Raw genomic sequence first — 18,012 nt, forward strand, 5'->3', positions numbered from 1 at the left:
AGCTAGAGGACATTTTCTCTGCCCTGGAACATTGCCTGGTGCTGCTGTGCAGTCAGCCCCCACCCCCTCCCCTGTCGACCACTGTGGTGACTTTGGTCAGACAGGTCTTGTCTGATCTCAAACATGCTACAGATGGAATCATATAGCACGTATTCTAATATATAAAACTTGGGGGACAATTCAAGCCTCAGTGAGTTTTGGGGGGACACAATTCAATCCACTACAGGTGTGATGATGTTATTGTGGTGTTTTCTTAAAAATAATTTTACATTTCAGAGACACATTCTGAAACATTACAGATGGAATGACAGGATGTCTGGGTTATGCTTCAAAATAATCTAGTGCAAATGTGTCCTGTTGGTTAGGATACATTTTCTAGTGACATCACAGATGTCAAGTAACTTTGGCTTAAAAATGATGAGCTGCGGAAAATGGTGTTAGATGACTGAAAAATGGCCCTGTAGTGATGACAAAGACACTCGTGTCAAGGACACATATGAGGAGTTTCAATAAAATTGTTTCGTGAGAAAAAAGCGAGGTAGATTCTCCTGCTGACGTTTAAGAATGTCCATGAGGCTTTGAAAGTGAGAAGAGGTGTCAGTATAGCAACATGACTCCACGTTATTAACTTTTCCTCCGTTCACCTTTGGATCATTTCACATTTTGTACTGAGCACATGCTAATTTTGTAAATAACAGTTAGCCTTTCTATAACTTCTATGCGCAGATCTTACATGTTCAGTTTTACGAATTGTGACAATTCTGTAACCTATGCAGCCACCACACCACACAAGCTAGAGGACATTTTCTCTGCCCTGGAACATTGCCTGGTGCTGCTGTGCAGTCAGCCCCCCCCTCCCCTGTCGACCACTGTGGTGACTTTGGTCAGACAGGTCTTGTCTGATCTCAAACATGCTACAGATGGAATCATACAGCACGTACGACTTTGAGTCTGACTTCTTTCACTTAACATTGCTGCAGGTATTCCTTAATTTTTATTGGTAAATCATATTGTACTGTATAAATATATCACAATTTGTTGATTCATTTTCCTACTGGTGCACATTTGAGTTGTGTCCAGTTCTCGGCTATGATGAATACGGCTGCTGAGAACATCCCACAAGTCTTCGTGTGGATGTAAAATACTTGGGAGTGGAGTGGCTGAGTCACAGGGTGTACAATCAATGTTTAATAACATAATCTGGGGGCCGGCCCGGTGGCGCAAAGGATAGTGCGCCACTTGGGAAGCGCGGCGGCGCTCCCGCCCGAGGGTTCGGATCCCACATACGGACCGGTTCCCGCTCACTGGCTGAGTGAGGCGCGGGAGCAATGCCGAGGTTTGCAATCCCGTTGCCGGTCCCCGGTCCGGTGCGGGGGCAACACTGAGGGTTGCGATCCGTTGCCGGACACGGAAAAAAGACAAAAGACAAAAAATAAATAAATAAATAAATAACATAATCTGAAAAATAAAGCAAAAAAGCTACAGCAGTTACGAAGGGTGATTGCTGGCCCAGGAACAGGCAAACATCAATCGCAGAGAATAGAGAATACAAAAATGTGTGCTCTCCCAATCACCAGCCTCAGAGAGGCCCTTGCTCCGGTAATATCCTCATGACCCCTCTTTGGAACTGTTCAATAAAAATTGTAGGAGGCCATTGATTTGGACTAGGCTCCTGTACTGGGCCCAGCAGACAGAACCAGTACGGAGTCGCGCATCCTAAACAAAACTGCGTAACTTAGGAGTACGCTCGTGTGACCAATAGCCCAGTTTCAGTGAGTTCCAGCAGCTGAGCTTCAGTCAATTGCAGGTGGCCAGCTGGCTCACATGAGCTGTAACCAATTAAGTTGTCCTTCTTGCCTCACTGCCATTTTCTGTCTGTAAATGCTGCATGACCATGCGGCAGGCAGGAGCTCTTTCTGGTTCCAGTTCTGAGGGATGCCTGACTGGTGTATCGATTTTTTTTTCACTCAAATAAACTCTGATAAATTTAAACTTGGTTAAAGTTTTTCCTTTTTAAAGGTTGGTGACTAAGAAGGGACTCAAAGCAGAGCTCCAGTGACACCTGGGGGCACCAAGTGACCAAGCAAAGGTACTTCCATGAATCCTGAGCTCCACCAATTTGTGTTCTGAGCTCTTGGAGTTTATCTGAGCAATGTGATACAGACTGGGTTCAGAAGTCATGAAATACGACTGGGTCCTGCAGAGATGCTTCAGGTGTTTGACTGGGTCAGATCAAAAGTGAAGTGGATTCAGTAGTGGGGTTACTCAGAGATGAGGAATTATGGCTTCATTTGGATCCAAGGAGCTTAGACTCCTCCAGCTGGGACTCCAGCCAATTTCCTGTATAAGAACTGTATTAGTCCGTTTGTGTTGCTTAGAACAGAATACATGGAACTGGGTGATTTATAAAGAAAATGAAATTTATTGCTTACAGCTTCTGAGGCTAGAAAGTCCAAAGTCCATCTGCTGGTGGCGACAGTGACCCAGGGGTCTCACATTGCAAGATGGTGGAAGCAGAGAGAGACAGACAGACAGACAGACTCTCCTCTTCTTTGAAAGCTCTCAGAACCACTCTCCTGACCATTACTTTTAATCCATTCACTACTGTGCAGTCCTGCAATCTGATCACCTCTTTAAGGCTCCACCTTTCAATTACCGTAATAAGATTTCCCACCCTCTTAACAGTCACGGTGGGGACTAAGTTTCTAATACATAAAAGTTGGGGGACACAATTTAAGCTTCAATAGTTTTGGGGGGACATAATTCAATGCATTACAAGAACTATGAACCCTGAGCCTGTGCCTCTCTGGAGAAATGAGTAAACCTTTCCAAGAATAATTCAGAGGTACCGTGGCCACAGTGGAGAAGTTTTTAATTTTCACAAAATTGTTTATTTGTGGAGCACATTAAGAAGAATCAAAAATCCCAAAAGAACAGTGGGATGCATATTATAATTGATATGCAGAGGTATCTAAAAGATTAAACAAATGAAAAGTGGCCCCCTTTGAAGACTCTTCACAGAAAGCAAATGAAGAGCTTAAGCAATGACAAAAAGGGCTGTGCCCTGACCGAGTTAATCCTGCCCAGTGTCCGTCTTCACTTCAGTGTCCTGACTGCATTGAGCCTTTTTTTCCTTTTTTCTTTATAATTTTTTTTATCGTTACACAATGCGAACTTTTTGTGTGGCCCTTTGCCGGTTTTTCTTTTCTCCCCTCCTCCTCCCCCTTCCCCACCTCTGCTGGCCTCGGTTCCATTCTCTCCTTTTGAAAGTTCAAGGAATTATTGTATCTTTCTTTCTTTTTTGTTTTGTTTCATTTTTTTCAGCTCCCACTTATGAGTGAGGACATGGGGTATTTCTCTTTCTGTTCCTGGCTTATTTCACTCACGATAGTTTTCTCCAAGTTCTTCCCTGTTGCTGCAAATGGCAGAAGTTCATTCTTTTCATAGCAGAGCAGGGTTCCACTGGGTGGATATTCCACGTTTTCCTCGCCCAGTCAACTGCTGATGGACATTTGAGTTGGTTCCAGCTCTTCGCTACTGTGCATAGAGCTGCGTGATGAACATGGAGCCGAGTGCACCGAGCTTTTTCTCAGTTGTCCTTTCATCTCGAGGATGATGAAAAAGGGGACGTTGTACAAGTGCCCCACAGAGTGGGACCCTCGGCACAGTGGGGCCTGCCTGCCATCACCACTGTTACTCCACAGTCTGAAGCTGGGCTTAGGGCCATAGAAAGAGCCTTTCCTAATTCAAGAGAAAATCCTCAAAAATGTACTGAGGAATTCAGGATTCTCACAGGAGCTCGTAATCCAGGACCGTGTGATATTTACAAATTCATTCACATGATATTAGGACCTGGTGAAGCTCAAAAATGGCTGGAGGCAGCAAAACGGAGCAAACCGAGGAGGAGCTCAGGACTCTAAAACCTTCTCAAGCAAAAGGCCAAAAGGAGACAGAAGAATTGTGAAGATCTTTTAAATCCCATCCCTAAGTTTTTTCCACAAAAAAATTATATTGTTCCATCATATAATCTTGCAGGGAAAAAAAAAGAGTAAATCAGTTCCAGATTACAGAAGTGGTTTATGACACTATTTGTACAACCTTCTGGGCTCAAAATACAGCAAGGGGTATTTCTTGTAGGGACTGAAATGACACTAATGCTCTTTTTGTAAACAGATCTCATCCCAAGTCGAGCAGTTTAATTAAGAAACATAAACTGGGATGGGAAATTACAGATATGGTTCAATTTATGGCTTTAGTTTATCATTTTGAGGGGACTCTAGAAGAAGAAAACACCCAAAAGGCTAATAGGCTAATGTCTCTCTGATGGCAACAATTGCAGAGGCCCAGACCAAAGAGACCCTCTTGTCATTTTAAACCACAGCCATAAGGGCCTAGAACAAGAAATTCTTTACCACAAGGTGTTTGCCTGCTTTGCAAACAATCAGGATACTGGAAGAGAGATTGTCCACTGCAATGTCAGTTCACTAATAAACCCCCCTGTAAAGCTACATGACTATGCCACTTGTACGGCTACAGCAGTAGCTATGCTAGTTGTCAGGTTAGGGCCATTCATAACTAAAGCCAAAATGTTTCATTATTTCCATCTGTATTGTCCAGGCTAGGGGTTAGGGCCCACAGACCCTTCAAATCCATTATATAAGCTGGGTCACCAGACTCCTCACATGGAGGTCCATGCTCTAGGTTATTAGGAAAGATCCCAGGAGCCATTGGCAGATGACACGAGCTCAGTCCTCAGCAGTAGCAGCAGTGGCAGCAGTGGCAGCAGTGGCAGTGGTCTCTCAGGGCATCCTGGGGGCACTGGCAGCAATGCTTGCAGCAACAGCCTCCATCAGCAGTAGCGGCCTCCCCATGGCCCCCTGGTGGCACCTCCAGGAGTGGGGGGCCAAGGAGGGCCCTGTGGATCAGAGCCACTCGTCCTTTGTGCTTAAATCCATAACCCAGGACACCTGGGTGCACATGCACAATTACATTAGACAATAACCAAGGAACACCTGGGCTCACGTGCATATTTAGGGAACAAGCTTTTTGCAAGTGTCACATGCACTGGAAAGTTTATTAAATTCCAGTCAAATTCAGCATTTTTCAGCAAGTAGACTAATATCTTATGAAATTCTAATCCTGTCCCCTTAATCTCCTCTTGAAATGCTGCGGTCTACTCAACGCTGCTACTCTGGTACGTCTGCCTTACAGTGGTGAGGGCCTCGATTGTGAGCGTAGTATTGGGATGAGTGGTCTGTGGTGTTGACTTATGAGATACTCTGTTGGATGACCCTGAGTTCATACTTTTTGTTGGTGTTGTGTTGAAAACTCATAAGGAAAACTTTTTAGGCAGGGGGTGCTGATACAACCCAAAATGAGTTAATAGAGAAAAAACTCTTCCCCAGTTGAAATCAGCCCAAACTGCAGAGCGTTTTGCTCTTATTCAAGCTTGTTATTAGCTAAAGATAAGGAAGTAAATATTTACACAGATAGCAGATATTCCTTTGTAGTCGTTCACAATTTCATCATGTTATGGAAACAAAGAGGTATTTTAACTTCTAATGGGACCCCTATCGAGAACGGACTCCAAGTAGACGAGCACCTTGTGCTCACACCAGAGATTGCCATTCTGAAGACTGAAGCCCATGCCTGTAAAATTGAACGGGAGTATCAAGGGAATACTTTGGCAGATTTTCGTGCTGAGTCAGCTAGTACCGAAATCGTTAAGATCTGCAATTTGAATGAACTCCATAAGACTGATCCAAGTCAACTCTCCTATGATGATTTATTTTAAAAAGCACACAGTGCACCTGATTTGGAGAAACGAAATTGGTATCTTAAAGAATGTGAATTCAGTATAAATGTGAACTTACGAAGGGCCTGCATGGCTTCCTGGTCCTCCCTCAGTCCTTGAAGCTTCCACTGTTAAGAACTTCGCCCTCCACGACTCATCATGGAATGGGCAAGATAATCCAAATTATGAGAAAGTATTGGTGGAGGTGACTGTTCTAAAATTGCTAAAATGGTTTATAACTGATGATTAGTTTGTTAAACCTATAATCCTGGGAAGACAATAACAACTTCAGGTTATTGGTTAATTAAAATATTAAAAACATACAAACAAACAAATGAAAAACGTCAGGCGGTATATTTCCACCACCTGATGGGCCATTTGATCATTGACAGAGGCTCCTCTCAGTGCGTATCAGTATGTTCTTGTAATAGTCTGCATGCTTTCTGCTTGGTTAGAAGTTTTCCCGTGTAAGAAAGCTGATGCTGTGATATGCCTAAGAAGTTATTACAAAGCACGTTTCTTTAAGGGGAGTGGAACCCATTTTACTGGGCAAATTCTAAAGCAGTTAAACAAGGTATTACAAACACAGTGGCAACACCATTGACCTTCATCCTTGGTCTTCTAGAAAGGTTGAAAGGACAAATGGCATTTTAAAACTGAAATTGGCAAAGTTAACTGAATCAGTTGCATGGATTTGGCAATCAGATCCACTCCCGCTGGGAAACACGGACTGACCTCTTATGAAATAGTTACTGAAAGGTGTATGCCCTTAATAATGGAACCTCATGTTATCTCCAGCTTTTAAAAATCCTGATACGACTAAATACTGTTAGACTTTAATGCATTATGTCAAGGTATATTCTCACCAGATAAAAAAGTTTTCCTGACCCACTGACTGAAAACCCAGTCCTTCATAGTCTAGAGCCTGGAGACCGGCTCTTTTGGAAAAAAAAAAAAAAAAAACATCAGAGAAGAACTGCCCTTGAACCCCATTGCAAAGAACCACACCATGTTCTTGTCAGTACCCACACTGCAGCAAAGCTTCAGGGCTTTGACACTTGGGTCCCTATCTCACAACTCGAAAGGACCTCTCCAGATTCTTGGAACAGTATACCTGTTGGAGACTTTAAGGTAAAGCTGACAAGGGAAACATTTCACTAAAAGCAGACAACATCTTAGACGTGGATAGCTGTCTCAGGACATCAGAACAAGACTCTTCATCGTAATGAGACTCTTGCCCCTCCTAACTTTGTCTTGTTTATGCCTACTTTTTGCTTTGCAGGACAACGCTGTGGTTAGAACTTGATAATCAGTATCTTCAAACTCAGACACTGCTGCTCCTGGAGTCAGGATCCAGCTTGCAAATGCCAGGCCCCAGGCCAGAGCGAGCTGGGACAGAGTTTTCAACAAGGCCCAGTGGCTCCTTTAGGCTTTGTGATGCTAAATGGTCTCTCTCTATGAAATTATGGTAATGGCTGGTAGAAATTGGTGTTTAAAAAATTACTATTTTAAATTGTGGTAAGACACACATAACAAAATTTACCACCTTGCCCATTTTTAAGTGTCTGGTTCAGTGGCATTAAGTACATTCACGTTATTGTGTGACCATCACCACCATCCAGCTCAGAACATTTCACCTTCTCATCTGGGACTCTGTCCACATTAAACACTGACTCTCCCTTGCCCGAGCCCCTGGCACCAACCCTTCTACTTTCTGTCTCTATGAATCTGACTACTCTGGGGACCTCACATAAGTGGAATCATACACTATCTGTCCTTTTGTGTCTGGCTTAATTCACTAGCACAACTTCCTTAAGGTTCGTCCATGTTGTAGCATGTGTCACAATTTCCTTCCCTTTTTAGGTTGAATAGTATTTCAGGAAATTAATTTTTTAAGATATTCTTACTTTGCAAAATAAAAAATTGAAAACCTCATGTCAGTTAGCAAAATGCTTTTGAAATTGTCCCGGCCTATTAGATCGAAGTGTCTGGTTACCACTGGACCACAGTGTGAAATCGAGTCCTCGTCCCCACGTGGCAGCTCCTCGAGACTCTTGCTCTCCCAGCACCTGTCACACAGCTGTGTGGCAAGCAATGCTTTCTCGTTGTTCCTCAGAAATGACCCACACCCCCACCTCCACACGCCAGCACATTCATTCTTATGATTCTCTCCATTTGTAATATCTTTCTCATTTTTTCCCAATTAAATTTATCCCTGTCCAGTCAGGCCTTTTCCCCAAGGGAGGTTGGGTGCACCCAGGCCGCCTTTCTTAATGTCTCTGTCACTGACAGTCACATCCCTCCCCACCTTTGATTTCTGCTGCATCTGCACCTTATCTACCCACTGGGTTATGAGCACCCAGAGGAGAGAGACTCTCTTCCCATGTATTCAGGAGCTCCACAGTGAGTGAGGGTGTGTGAGGGCCAGGAGCTGTCCCAGGCACAGGGGACACAAGCAGGAAATGACCCCAGGCTTTGACTTAACATGGGGTCAGTGGGCTCTGCCAGAGGCTGGAGAGGCCCTCGCAGGAGAATGGCTATAAACTTTGCCACCGGATCTTAGCTCTTCAGTGTCATTTTTGTTTGTATTCCCAGGTCCTCAGATGAATTCCGGTTCAAGGCACAAAAGGCCAACTCATATTTTTATCCATATGTAAAAATCGCATGTTGTGCACTTTTAGGAAGAGATATGGAGAAAACTTTCCTGGAATCTAGGTTCCCACTGGGGAGAGGTTCTAAAGGTGGGGCGTCAGGTCACACCAGGAGCAGCTCATGAGGTGGGGTGGAAGCATCTGAACAGGAGGTCTCAGGAGCTGGGCAGAGCGGAACACCTGTGAAAGGTGTCAGACTCAGAGTGGAGTCACGTGTGATGAAACCTGACAAGTAGAGCCAAGGAAGGCCGCGAAGGGAGGGTCTCATGCACAGATTCCTGATAACAAGACCCATCATAAAAGACTGTGCAAAAAGCACAACCTTGCACAAAGCCCTTTGCAGCTTTACAAATAAAAAAACACTTCTGCGAGGACATCTTCCCAGGAACTGCCTGTCCAACCTCGGGCTGGCATCATTCTTGTTATTGATCCTTGTAGCTGAGGATAGTTATTCCAAAACAATTATGTAATCCTCCATGATTTTTCCTTTAAAACCCCCTGTCTTCCTTTACCTCCCTGAATATGCACATAGTTTATTATGGCACACATATTCCCATTGCAACACCCTATTTCCCAATAAACATCATTTTCTTTTACAGAGTCTCTCTGCCTGTTATTTAGGATGACACCCCAAATTTAAAAGAAAATTCAGGTCACTTATCCTGCCCACTTTGATTTCTCAAAGACCATAGACCTTAAAGTCAATGTTTTCTTTGCAGCACACACACAGCACCCAGTTATTGAATTCCCAAACAACAAACTGAATCATCCTTACACAGCAGAAAAAGAATCCATGTCTCTATCCATCCGGCAACCCATCCATGCAGGTCTGAACCAGACTCACCCTCTAAACTGTCTCTGGATTGGAACAGTAGCCCCCCATTCCCTTACCCACAATGTAGGGCTGTGCAAGCGTGCACCCAGTCACCAAGAGTCCTGCAGGAAGCACGGGCAGAGGCTCTCTCTGCTGGGCATATCCACCCACACTCACCAGGGCGCCTCTCCTGCATCAGGGCCCACGCAGGGTGCGGTGATACACAGACCAAACAGACCCTGTCCCTGCTTTCAGGGGTCTTGCAGCCGAGAGAGACAGAGGGACAGACAAGCATATAGACAGCTACATTAGAGTGTGATCTATGCCATGAATGAGGGAATTCCCAAGGAGGAGGACTGGGAGGAGGCTTCCCAAAGGAGATGATGCCGAGCCCACCCATGAAGCATAAGCAGAGCTCAGCTAGATGGTGTCAAGGGACAGGGCATTCCTGGCATGGTGAACTGATGTGGCAAAGGAGGGTTTCAGTATGAATCATTCAGAGAGGGTCATGTAGTCCTGGAACACAGGAGAGCTGCTTCTGCCACTCTCTGACCTCAAGCCTCAGTTTCCCTATCTGGTCTATGAAAGGATGGATTCACAAGCCACACACTGTCACTTCCACCATATTTCGTTTGCTAGAAGCAAGTCGCTAAGTCCAGCCCACACTCAAGGGGAGGGGAATTGAGCTCCATTTCTTGAAGGGAGGAGTATCAATGAGTTTTAAAACTACCACGGTCCACCTATTGGCGACAAGTTATTTACATTTCTCCCATGGGCAAAACACACTCACCCCTCTAAGCATCCCCTAAAAGCATCATCCCACTAGAGAATCAGCTCAAGTCCAGAATCTCTGCATCTCAGTCAAGTTCAGATGAGACTCCTTGGGAGTATTTCCTTCACTGCAGCTCCTTGAGTACTGGTGCTCTCAATCTGAAGACTTATGAATTCAAGAGAAAAGTTACTGTGACTCTCGCTGCACCTGCCTAGCACACAGTGGTGGGACAGGCAGAGGACAGCCACTACAGACATCCTGCTCAACAGCAGCCGAGGATGGGAGGCGCTCAGGCGTCACTAGCCCCTAGTGATTCTGAAGTCCTGCTGGGCGGATGCTCGAAGTTTCTTGACTAGGACTCTGTCCGACTGTGTGTAAGTGATTCTCCATGTTTTGGTTCCACCTTTTGGAATCTTTGTTCTGCTTCCTGAGTTGTCCTTTATTTTCCATAAGATGCAGCCCATGTCTGCATCTGTGTAATTTCTCAGTCTGTGTCCTGCCGGTAGAATTGGGAAGTCCATAGGTCTCTTTTTATTTTGTACCGTCTCTGACCCTTTCAGTCCAAGCTGGCACTGTTTTGCCAATATAAATATTTTAAAAACTTTGTGTGTCTCGGGCCGGACCGGTGGCACACTGCTACAGTGTGCCACTTGGGAGCGTGGCGGAGCTCCCGCCGAGGGTTCAGATCCCACATACAGACCAGCCGCTCACTGGCTGAGCGAGGTGCGGGCACAACACCGAGGGTTGCGATCCCGTTGCCGGTCCCGGTCCGGTACGGGCACGACACTGAGGGTTGCGATCCGTTGCCGGTCACGAAAAAAGACAAAAAGGAAAAATAAAAAAACTTTGTGTGTCTTCTGTGAATCTCACTGAGGCTCACTCCTTTAGACAACTGTCAAGCTCACAAATCTCTGAGATAAGCTCTTCCCTCTCGGGCTTTTGCTAAGAATGCTGATGAATGACAACTGTAAGCTTCGTAGAAGCCCTGTTTTTAACTGAATACTCTATAGTGTCCCTTTGATCCTTTTGAGGACTCGACAAAGGATTTCATGGCCATACCCTGGTTTCACCTTAGACCTTCTTTTCCTGGTAAGGGCCTGCATTTAATCTTTGTCTGCAAGCTATTAATTTTAGCATCATTTGACATCTGGAGAAGCTGGGAATTTTCAAAACCAGCAAGTTCCGTTTCTTTTTTATCTAACAGCTCTTTTTTTTGGCTTACCTCTCTTCTCTCACATTTTCGTAGAGCAGCAAGAGGAAGCCAGTGGCCAGCTCCAGCGTTCTGCCTGGAAATCTCCTCAGCCCGACCACCCAGTCCATGTGGCAACTCTTTACTTCCCACATTACCGCAGAACACTTTCTGCTTAAACTTCCCTCCTCTCCTGCTCTGCGCCCTTAAGAGTATGCCTTCCTCTCTGATTTCCTAACACACCTTGTTGGTGTCTAACCTCCAGGCTGTTGTCTCTGGTTCCTGCCACCTGTCATTCTGCCTTCTCTATCTAGCTTCAAAGTCCAGATCACACTACTTCCCAGTCCAGGCCCCTGACCTTCAGTCATCTATCCTACAAATTTTATTCAACGCCTTCTGCATGCAAAGCATTACACTTGGTGTTGGGGAATTCCCAGCAGACTAAGATAGTCTTTGACTTCATGCTTCAGCAGGGAAGGTATGTTAATCAAATAATCCCAGAAGCACTGATAAAATTACAAGTGTAGGGGCTTCATGAAGGAAAATTAGAGGCCTCTCTGTGATCATATCATGGTGGGAATCTGCCCTAGTGGTGCCGCAGTTAGGGAAAGGTTCCCTGACGATGTGGCATTCTACTAGGAACTTCCCGAAGTATGAGTGGGTTCCACTGAGGCAGATGAAGAGCAACAGGAAGCTCATGTGCAGGAGGTCAGTGCACGTGAAGAGCAGCTGGGAGACCCAGAGGCTGGAGCATAAAGAACAAGTCTGGAGGACTCAGCAGGGACAGGTCACCCTGATCCCGGTGTCCTTTAACAAACATTTATTTAGCAACTACTATGTGACATGACTGTGTGTGGGGGATACAACAGTGAATACACCTCACAAATTTCCTGCCCTGAAAGAGCTTACAGTCCAGTGGGACAGACAGACAATAAACAGATAAAGAAACAAGGCAGTATCAGATATACAGTGCTGTGAAGGACATAAAACAGGTGACGTGACAGGGACAGCCCAGGGACTGCCTTAGATTGTGCAACCTGAAGCATTTTCTCTAAGGCATTTGGTATTTGACATCTGACCTAGGAGCTGCCGTGAGAAGGTGAAGGGAGCCTGCCCTCTGTAGTATCAGAGAACATTCAAGGCAGAGCCCGTGTGAAGGCCCTGGCTGGAGCAGGCCCTGGCTGGAGCAAGCCCTGGCTGTGTTCAGGCACTGGGTAAAGGGCCAGGTGGCTGGAACTCAGGTAGAGAGAAGCCTCAAAAGACATGAGGCTTGGAAGGGCACAGTGGAGCCCAGCAGCAGGTGTGGTGGGACGGCGTTGCAGGTGGAAGGAGCCACCTGGACAAAGGCTTGCTGTCAGGAAACATGTACAGATTTATCATCCCATATATTCTTTTCTCCTGAGAGGAACAGATGACCCTGCCTAAGACAGGGTTGATGAGGTTCCCCAGGGAGCCAGGGGAGGTGTGGGCAGCAGGGGAGCTATAGGCACGGGGACTAGGAGGAAAAAGAGCAGAGAAGGGGAACTGCTCAGAGGAAAACAGGGACAGTGGAGAGGCAAGCCTGGCGCTGGGCAGGCCCAAACCCAGATAGCCACTGGGACACCAGCTGCTGACTGAGGGTCTGTCTCTCCCAGGAGGCTGCAAGTCCAGGGTGGCCCGTGACTGCCTCTGTGGGCGGCTGCAGCACCGGGGAGATGCTTGGCACGTTGCTCTTGAGTGAATGAATGAATGAGCGGATGAAATTACCCGGTTCGGCGAGGCCTTCCTCTTGTCAGCTCAGCCTCTCCAGGGACTCAGAGCTCCCAGCACTGCTCAAAGTCCTGGGAATTCTCCAAGGGTCCATAGCAAGTGTTCTTGCCCTAAGCTGCAATGAGTCGGGCTGTGCTGGGCAGTCCTTAGTAAAGTCTGGGCATTTACAGACCAGAGCGGGCCCAGCCACTGTCACACGGCCAGCGAGAGCCCTCCCCTCCCCCACCTGGCGTGACTCTCCGCCCGCCCGGCGCCCCTCCCATCGCGGGCTCTGGCCACGGCGGTGGCTTGCAGATTGGCGGCGGCGGGTCCCACCTCCTGGCTGCCCAGGGCGGGTCTGTGCCACTCCCGGTCCCGGTCCCGAGACCGCGGCTCTCAGAGGTCCCATCCGCCTGCGGCACCTGCACTTCTTCGTGCACCTGGTGAGTCCCCGCGCGCCTCGAGAGCGGCCGCAAGCCCGGTAGGAGGTGGGTGGTCCCAGCCTGCTGCTCTGGGGCTCCGGGGACTCTGGGCTCCGGGACTCTGGTCTCCGGGGACTCTAAGGCTCCGAGGACTCTAAGGCTCCGAGGGCTCTGGGCTCCGGGACTCTAAGGCTCCGGGGACTCTGGGCTCCGGGACTCTAAGGCTCCGGAACTCTGGTCTCCGGGGACTCTAAGGCTCCGAGGGCTCTGGGCTCCGGGACTCTAAGGTTCCGGGGACTCTGGGCTCCCGGACTCTGGGCTCCGGGGACTCTAGGCTCCGGGGACTCTGGGCTCCGGGACTCTGGGCTCCGGGACTCTAAGGCTCCGGGGACTCTTCAGAGATGGAAACGATTCAACCGGGGTTGAACTGAGGGTTGCAGTCTCCGGGGGGCCAGGTCGCTGTACCACGGCCTGTGCTGTGGGAGAGACGGGTGACCTCAAGGGGACCCCTGCTGTGGAGGGACAAAGTGATCTCCCTGCCTGCTAGGTGCCGGGCTAAACAGGCTGATTTTAGGTGAGGGTCAGCCTTGGGTCTTCCAAGGGGGTTAGTTGGGGAATGGGCGAGATCGTGGCCGAACCCCGGCCGCTCAGGTGACCTCCTGCCACACGCTGGAGCTGCGTCCCTCGGTGGGTCCCAGGAACTAGTGGGGCAGAGCTGCCGTTCCTGCAGCGGGGCCCAGCTCGGGCAGGGACTGGCAGCGCCGTTCCAGGGAGCAGGGCCTGGGATGGGGGACCAGGGTAGGAGGCCTGGGAAGCGCCGACCGCATTGCTGCAGCCGCAGCAGCCCCACAGCAGCCCTATGGCAGCACCCGGGGAAAGGACACCGAGCAACTCCCGGCTCCTCCCCCTCAGGGCTCTTTCTGGGGCCAAAGGTCCAGGTTGGCTGGGGCCCCTCCCACCGCTCCGGTCCCTGCCAAGCTCAGCTTCCTTGGACTGTGACAACAGCCCCCCGGGGTGGCTACCTTGACTTTGCCTCCCTGCAGCCAAAGGATCTTTTTGTTTTTCAGTTCCCCTTGATTCTTTCCACAAGTGATACATGTTCCATAAAGAAAAAGCCACAGTATTCTGGTTAAGAAAAAAAAAAAAAAATGCTGTCAATTTAAAAAACCTGAATCCCAGAAACCTCCACCCAGTGACTTTTGACACTGCAGTGTGAATCCTTCCAGGCCTTCACACAGCAAATGAACGCACCGCACGAGCACACGCCGTGCACGTGCACGCTTCTGCCTTACAAAATCAGGCTGGTTTGTTACCTGTCGGAGTATTTTACCGATATATCCCTGGACAGCAAACAGTATGTTGTCATTTCTAAGTGCCATGGTCTACCCAGTGTGAATTAACATAACTTAAAAATACACATCTGTATTTGCTTGTCCACGTGTTATTTAAAAGGGCAATTGATGAGTCAGGAGAAATGAACCATTTTCACTTTCCCTCCAAAGACTTTGCACCAGTTTATTGTCCATTTTCCCACAACGTAGCCAACATTGGATATTTAAATCATTTTAAATATCTGCCAATTTTATAGGAGAAATATAGCCCCTTGTTTTATTTGCATTTCTTTGGGTACTTGTGATTTGAACACATTTTTGTCTACTGGTGGTAATTTTTTTTTTTTTTTTTTTGGAAAATTTTTTCAGAGACATGTAAAATCTCCATGTATGAAAATTTATCACATACTTTATTTTACACTTTTCCTTTAGTGTCAGGCTTGTAAAGTCCAATATTTGCCAGTATTTTCTAATACTTTAATGTTTTCTTTTTATATTTGATTTTTAAATATTAATTTTTTAACCCAGTTAGACTGTATCCTGGAGTAAGATGTGAACTATAATTCTAGATTTATTTATTTAAATTAATACACTATTTTAAGAGCAATTTTAGGTTTACAAAAGATTGAGTGCAGAGTACAGAGAGCTCCCATGTGCTCATCTGTCCCTCCCCCCTTTCCCCTTCTATTAACATCTTGCATTTGTGTGGTGCGTTTGTTATACTTGATAAGCCAATATGGGCACAGAATGATTAACTAAAGTCCACCAATATGGGTACAGAATGATTAACTAAAGTCCATAGTTTACATTAGACTTCACTCTTGGTGTTGTGCATTCTGCAGATTTTGACAAATGCATAATGACATGTGTCCACTGTTGCAGTGTCATAAAGAGTAGTTTCACTGCCCTAAAAATCTGTGCTCACCTATTCATCCCTCTCCTGTGCCCCCAACCCCTGGCAACCACTGACCTTTTTACTGTCTCCTAAGTTTTGCCTTTTATAGAATGTCATATAGTTAGAATTATACAGTATGTAGTCTTTTCAAGTTTCTTTCACTTAACGATATGCATTTAAGTTTCCTCCATGTCTTTCTGTGGCTTGACAGCTCATTTCTGTTTATCAGTGAATAATATTCGACTGTATGGATGTGGGTGTACCACAGTTTATTTACCCATTCACCTACTAAAGGACATCTTGGTTGCTTCCAGGTTTTGACAATTATAAATAAAGCTGCCATCCACATTTGCATGCAGGTTTTTGTGCGGACATTAGATTTCTAGTCATTTGAGTAAATACCAAAGAGAAAGATTGCAGGATCACATGTAAGAGTGTGTTTAGTATTATAAGAAACTACCAAACTGTGCTCCAAAGTGGCTGCACCATTTTTCATTTCTATGAGCAACAAATGAGAGTTCTAGCTGCTACACAACCTCACCAGCGTGTGGGGTCATCAGTGTTCTGGATTTTAAACCTTCTAATAGGTGTGTACTGGTATCTTATCGCTGCATTTTAATTTGCAATCAGTAATGATTTATGATGTTGAGCATCTTTATCTATGCTTATTTGCTATCTGTGTATCTTCTTCAGTGAGGTGTCTGTTAATATCTTTTGCCCATTTTTTGATTGGGTTGCTTGTTTTCTTATTGTTGAGTTTTAAGAGTTCTTCGTATATTTTAGAAAACAGTCCTTTATCAGGTATGTGTTTTGCAGAGATTTTCTCCCTGTGGCTTGTCTTTTCACTCTCTTAACAGTGTCTTTTGCAGAGCCGAAGTTTTTAATTTTAATAAAGTCCAATTTATCACTTTTTTTCTGTGATGGACTGTGCTTTTGTGTAAAATCCAAGCTTTGGCAATTACGATTAAAGCTGCTATAAACATTAGTGTGCAGATTTTTGTGGGGGCGTGTTTTCAGCTCCTTTGAGTAGGTAACAAAAAGTACGATTGCTGGACCTTATGGTAAGAATATGTTTACTTTTATAAATATAAAACTGTCTTCCAATGTACACGTACCATTTTGCATTCCCACCAGCACTATATGAAGGCTCCTGTTTCCCCATATCCCCACCAGCATTTGGTAGTGTCAGTGTTTTGGATTGTGGTCATTCTAATAGAGATATCGTGTGTTTTATTGTCTTAATCTGCATTTCCCTGATGTGGAATATCTTTTCATATGCTTACTTGCCACCTGTATATCTTCTTTGATTAGGTGACTGCTCAGGTCTTTGGTTCATTTTTTAATCAGGTTGTTTGATTTCTTGGTGTTGAGTTTTACGAGTGGTTTGAACATTTTGGATAATAGTTCTTTCTCAGATATATCTTTCACAAATGTTTTCTCCCAGGCTCTAGATTGTCGTTTCATTCTCTTGATGTGTTCTTTGCAGAGTAGAAATTTTTAATTTTAATGAAGTCTGGCTTATCAATTCTTTTTTCATGGATCCTTGGATGTTGTATGTAAAATGTCTTCCCAAAGCCCAAGGTCATCTAGATTTTCCATGTTATCTTTTAGGAGTTTTTATAGTTTTGTGTTTTTACACTATAGACCTATAGGTCTGTGATCCATTTTGAGTTAATATTTGTGAAGAGTGTAAGGTCTGTCACGATTCATTTTTGTTTTTTTGGTTTTTTGGTCTGTGGACGTCCAGTTGTTCCAGCACCATTTGCTGAAGAAGCTATCTTTTCTCCATCGTATGCCTTTGCAAAGATCAGTGGACTGCATTTATGTGGGTCTATTTCTGGGCTCTCTGTTCTGTTACATTGATCTATTCGTCTGTTCTTTCACCAACACCTAATGCTGTCTTGATTATCCTTGCTTTCTAGTAAAGTCTTTAAGTCAGGGAGGGTCACTCCTCCGGCTTTGTTCTCTTTCGATATTGTGTTGGCTATTCTGGATCTTTTGCTCTCCGTGTAAACTTTAGAATCAGTTTACTGATATCCACAAAATAACCTGCTGGGATTTTGATTGGTATTTCATTGAATATATAGATCAAGTTTGAAAGAACTGACATCTTGATAATAATGACTATTCCTGTCAATGAACATGAAATATCTCTCCATTTATTTAGATTTTCTTTGATTTCTTTCATCAAACTTTTGTGGTTTTCCTCACATAGATCTTGTATATATATTTTGTCAAATATATACGTATTTCATTTTTTTAGTGCTAATGTAAATGGAATTTTTTTAAAATTTTATATCCCAATTGTTCATTGCTATTATGTAAGAAAGTGATTGACTTTTTTTTTTTTTTTTCTTTTCCTTTTTGTCTCTTTTTTTGTGACCGGCAACGGATCGCAACCCTCAGTGTTGCGCCC

Source organism: Galeopterus variegatus, unplaced genomic scaffold (assembly GCF_000696425.1).
Source record: "Galeopterus variegatus unplaced genomic scaffold, G_variegatus-3.0.2 Scaffold9506, whole genome shotgun sequence".
NCBI lineage: Eukaryota > Metazoa > Chordata > Mammalia > Dermoptera > Cynocephalidae > Galeopterus > Galeopterus variegatus.